Genomic DNA, 6,000 nt, shown 5'->3' with positions numbered 1-6,000 from the left:
GCAAACCTTGATCGGTTGAAAAGGTATCCGGCTGGTAGAGAAGATGGCTCTTTACGGCTCCGGCAGGGCTCACAAACGGGTAAGTGTACTGGTTACACTACGACTACGACAAGGATTACTACGATAAACGATCGGGTGCCGCTTTAAGAAGCTTCGCCCCTAAAAGATTGAGTGGAAACATCGATCGGTTGAAAAGGTATCCGACTGGTAGAGAAGATGGCTCTTTGCGGCTCCGGCAGGCCTCACAAACGGGTAAGTGTACTGGTTACACACTATGACTACGACTACGATTACTACGATAAACGATCGGGTGCCGCTTTAAGAAGCTTCGCCCCTAAAAGGTTGAGTGGAAACATCTATCGGTTGAAAAGGTATTGGGCTGGTATAGAAGATGGCTATTTATGGCTTTGGCAGGGCTCACAATCTGGTAAGTATACTGGTTACACTGCCACTACGACTAGGACTACTACGATGAACGAACGGGCGCCGCTTTAAGGAGCTTCGCCCCTAAAAGGTTGAGTGGAAACCTCGATCGGCTGAAAAAGTTTCCAGCTTGTAGAGAAGATGGCTCTCTACATCTTTGGCAGGGCTCACAAACGAGAAAGTATACTGGTTACACACTACGACTACGACTAGGATTACTACGATAACTATCGGGTGCCGCTTAAAGAAGCTTCGCCCCTAAAAGGTTGAGTGGAAACATCGATCGGTTGAAAAGGTATCCGGCTGGTAGAGAAGATGGCCCTTTATGGCTTTGAAAGGTTACACACTACGACTATGACTAGGAGTACTACGCTAAACGAACGGGTGCCGCTTTAAAGAGCTTCGCCCCTTAAAGATTGAGTGGAACCTCGATTGGTTAAAAAGTTATCCGGCTGGCAGAGAATATGGTTCTTTACGGCACTGGCAGGGCTCACAATCTGGTAAGTGTACTGGTTACACTACCACTACGACTAGGAATACTACGATGAACGAACGGGTGCCGCTTTAAGGAGCTTCGCCCCTAAAAGGTTGAGTGGAAACCTCGATCAGTTGAAAAGGTATCCGGCTGGTAGAGAAGATGGCTCTTCACGGTTCTGGCAGGGCTCACGAACGGGTAAGTGTACAGGTTACACACTACGACTACGAATAGGAGTACTTCGCTGAACGAACGGGTGCCCGTTTATAGAGCTTCGCCCCTTAAAGATTGAGTGGAAACCTCGATCGGTTGAAAAGGTTTCCGGCTAGTAGAGAAGGTGGCTCTTTATGGCTTTGGCAGGGCTCACAAACATTATTTAGGTGTACAGGTTACACACTAAGACTACGACTAGGAGTAATACGCTGAACGAACGGGTGCCGCTTTAAGAAGCTTCGCCCCTTAAAGATTGAGTGGAATCCTCGATCAGTTGAAAAGGTATCCGGCTGGCAGAGAAGATGGTTCCTTACGGCACTGGCAGGGCTCGCAAACTGGTAAGTTTACTGGTTCACTATCACTACGACTAGGACTACTACGATGAACGAACGGGTGCCGCTTTACGGAGCTTCGCCCCTAAAAGTTTGAGTGGAAACCTCGGTCGGCTGAAAAGGTATCCGGCTGGCAGAGAAGATGGTTCTTTACGGCACTGGCAGGGCTCACAAACTGGTAAGTATACTGGTTACACTACCACTACGACTAGGACTACTACGAGGAACAAACGGGTGCCGCTTTAAGGAGCTTCGCCCCAAAAAGGTTGAGTGGAAACATCGATCGGTTGATAAGGTAACCGGCTTGTAGAGAAGATGGCTCTTTGCGGCGCTGGCCGGGCTCACAAACGGTAAGTATACTGGTTACCCACTACGACATAAACTACTACGATAAACGAACGGGTGCCACTTTAAGGAGCTTCGCCCCTAAAAGGCTGAGTGGAAACCTCTATCGGCTGAAAAGGTATCCGGCTGGTAGAGAAGATGGCTCTTGATGGCTTTGGCAGGGCTCAGAAACGTTTAAGTGTACAGGTTACACACTACGACTACGACTATGAGTACTACACTGAACGAACGAGTGCCACTTTAAGGAGCTTCGCCCCTTAAAGGTTGAGTGGAAACCTCGATCGGTTGAAAAGGTATTCGGCTGGCAGAGAAGATGGTTCTTTACGGCACTGGCAGGGCTCACAAACTGGTAAGTATACTGGTTACACTACCACTACGACTAGGACTACTACGATGAACGAACGGGTGCCGCTTTAAGGAGCTTCGCCCCTAAAAGGTTGAGTGAAAACCTCGATCGGCTGGGAAAGTTTCCAGCTTGTAGAGACGATGGCTCTTTACGGCTCTGGCAGGGCTCACAAACGGGAAAGTATACTAATTATACACTACGACTACGACCACGACTACTGCGATGAACGAACGAATGCTGCTTTAAGGAGCTTCGCCCCTAAAGGGTTGAGTGCAAACCTTGATCAGTTGAAAAGGTATCCGTCTGGTAGAGAAGATGGCTTTTTACGGCTCCGGCACGGCTCAAAAACGGGTAAATGTACTGGTTACACATTACGACTACGACTAGGATTACTACGATAAAAGATCGGGTGCCGCTTTAAGAAGCTTCGCCCCTAAAAGGTTGAGTGGAAACATCGATCGGTTGAAAAGGCATCCGGCTGGTAGAGAAGGTGGCTGTTTACGGCTCCGGCAGGGCTCACAAACGGGTAAGTGTACTGGTTGCACACTATGACTACGACTAGGATTATTACGATAAACGATCGGGCGCCGCTTTAAGGAGCTTCGCCCCTAAAAGGTTGAGTGGAAACCTCGATCGGTTGAAAAGGCATCCGGCTGGTAGAGAAGATGGCTCTTTACTGCTCCGGCAGGGCTCACAAACGGGTAAGTGTACTGGTCACACATTACGACTACGAGTAGGATTACTATGATAAACGATCGGGTGCCGCTTTAAGGAGCTTCGCCCCTTCAAGAATGAGTGGAAACATCGATCAGTTGAAAATGTATCTAGCTGGTAGAGAGGATGGGTCTTTACGGTGCTGGCAGGACTCAGAAATGAGTACGTTCACTGGTTACACACTACGACTACGACTACGACTACTACGAGGAACAAACGGGTGCCGCTTTAAGGAGCTTCACCCCTAAAAGGTTGAATGGAAACCTCGATCGGCTGAAAAAGTTTCCAGCTTGTAGAAAAGATGGCTCTTTACGGCTCTGGCAGGGCTCAAAACGGGAAAGTATACTGGTTATACACTACGACTACGACCGGGACTACTGCGATGAACGAACGAATGCCGCTTTAATGAGCTTCGCCCCTAAAAGGTTGAGTGCAAACCTTGATCGGTTGAAAAGGTATCCGGCTGGTAGAGAAGATGGCTCTTTACGGCTCCGGCAGGGCTCACAAACGGGTAAGTGTACTGGTTACACACTACGACTACGACTAGGATTACTACGATAAACGATCGGGTGCCGCTTTAAGAAGCTTCGCCCCTAAAAGGTTGAGTAGAAATACCGATCGGTTGAAAAGGTATCCGGCTGGCAGAGAAGATGGCTCTTTACGGCTCCGGCAGGGCTCACAAACGGGTAATTTCACTGGTTACACACTACGACTACGACTAGGATTACTACGATAAACGATAGGGCGCCGCTTTAAGAAGCTTCGCCCCTAAAAGGTTGAGTGGAAACATCGATCGGTTGAAAAGGTATCCGGCTGCTAGAGAAGACGGCTCTTTACGGCTCTGGCAGGACTCACAAATGGGTACGTAAACTGGTTACACACTACGACTACGACTAGGAATACTACGAATGACGAACGGGTGCCTCTTTAAAAAGCTTCGCCCCTAAAAGGTTGAGTTGAAACATTGATCGGTTGAAAAGGTATCTAACTGGTAGAGATCATGGCTCTTTATGGCTCTGGCAGGGCTCACAAACGGGTAGGTAGCCTGTTTACACACTACGACTACACTAGGAGAACTACGATAAACGATCGGGTGCCGCTTTAGGAAGCTTGGCCCCTAAAAGGTTGAGTGCAAACATCGATCGGTTGAAAAGGTATCTGACTGGTAGAGAAGATGGCTCTTTATGGCTATGGCAGGGCTCACAAACGGGTAAGTATATTAGTTACATACTACGACTAGGACTACTACAAGGGACGACGGGTGCCGCTTTAAGGAGCTTTGCCCCTAAAAGGTTGAGTTGAACTATCGATCGGCTGAGAAAGTTTTCATCTTGTAAAGAAGACGGTTCTTTACGGCACTGGAAGGGCTCACAAACTGGTAAGTATACTGGTTACACTAACACTACGACTACGACTACTACGATGAACAAACGGGTGCCGCTTTAAGGAGCTTCGCCCCTAAAAGGTTGAGTGGAAACCTCGATCGGCTGAAAAAATTTCCAGCTTTTAGAGAAGATGGCTCTTCACGGTTCTGGCAGAGCTCACGAACGGGTAAGTGTACAGGTTACACACTACGACTACGAATAGGAGTACTACGCTGAACGGACGGGTGCCCGTTTATAGAGCTTCGCCCCTTAATGCCGCTTTAACGAAAGCCGCTTTAAGGAGCTTCGCCCCTAAAAGCTTGAGTGCAAACCTTGATCGGTTGAAAAGTAAGTGTACTGGTTACACTACCACTACGACTAGGACCACTACGATGAACGAACGGGTGCCGATTTAAGGAGCTTCGCCCCTAAAAGGTTGAGTGGAAACCTCGATCGGCTGAAAAAGTTTCCAGCTTGTAGAGAAGATAGCTGTTTACGGCTCTGGCAGGGCTCATAAACGGGAAAGTATACTGGTTATACACTACGACTACGACTAAGACTACTGCGAAGAACGAACGAATGCCGCTCGAAAGAGCTTCGCCCATAAAAGGTTGAGTGAAAACCTTGATCAGTTGAAAAGGTATCCGGCTGGTAGAGAAGATGGCTCTTCACGGTTCTGGCAGGGCTCACGAACGGGTAAGTGTACAGGTTACACACTACGACTACGAATAGGAGTACTACGTTGAACGAACAGGTGCCCGTTTATAGAGCTTCGCCCCTTAAAGGTTGAGTGGAAACCTCGATAGGTTGAAAAGGTTTCCGGCTAGTAGAGAAGGTGGCTCTTTATGGCTTTGGCAGGGCTCACAAACATTATTTAGGTGTACAGGTTACACACTAAGACTACGACTAGGAGTACTACGCTGAACGAACGGGTGCCGCTTTAAGGAGCTTCGCCCCTTAAAGATTGAGTGGAATCCTCGATCGGGTGAAAAGGTATCCGGCTGGCAGAGAAGATGGTTCTTTACGGCACTGGCAGGGCTCGAACTGGTAAGTATACTGGTTCACTATCACTACGACTAGGACTACTACGATGAACGAACGGGTGCCGCTTTACGTAGCTTCGCCCCTAAAAGGTTGAGTGGAAACCTCGATCGGCTGAAAAAGTTTCCAGCTTGAAGAGAAGAAGGCTCTTTACGGCTCTGGCAGGGCTCACAAACGGGAAAGTATACTGGGTATACACTACGACTACGACCAGGACTACTGCGATGAACGAACGAATGCCGCTTTAAGGAGCTTCGCCCCTAAAAGGTTGAGTGCAAACCTTGATCGGTTGAAAAGGTATCCGGCTGGTAGAGAAGATGGCTCTTTACGGCTCCGGCAGGGCTCACAAACGGGTAAGTGTACTGGTTACACACTACGACTACGACTAGGATTACTACGATAAACGATCGGGTGCCGCTTTAAGAAGCTTCGCCCCTAAACGGTCGAATGGAAACATCGATCGGTTGAAAAGGTATCCGGCTGCTAGAGAAGATGGCTCTTTACGGCTCTGGCAGGACTCACAAATGGGTACGTAAACTGGTTACACACTACGACTACGACTAGGACTACTACGAGGAACGAACGGGTGCCGCTTTAAGGAGCGTCGCCCCAAAAAGGTTGAGTGGAAACATCGACTGGTTGATAAGGTAACCGGCTTGTAGAGAAGATGGCTCTTTGCGGCGCTTGCCGGGCTCACAAACGGTAAGTATACTGGTTACCCACTACGACATAGACTACTACGATGAA

The sequence above is a fragment of the Rhipicephalus microplus genome, chromosome 1 (genome assembly GCF_043290135.1).
Source record: "Rhipicephalus microplus isolate Deutch F79 chromosome 1, USDA_Rmic, whole genome shotgun sequence".
Lineage (NCBI taxonomy): Eukaryota > Metazoa > Arthropoda > Arachnida > Ixodida > Ixodidae > Rhipicephalus > Rhipicephalus microplus.
This window is presented reverse-complemented; position numbering follows the sequence as displayed.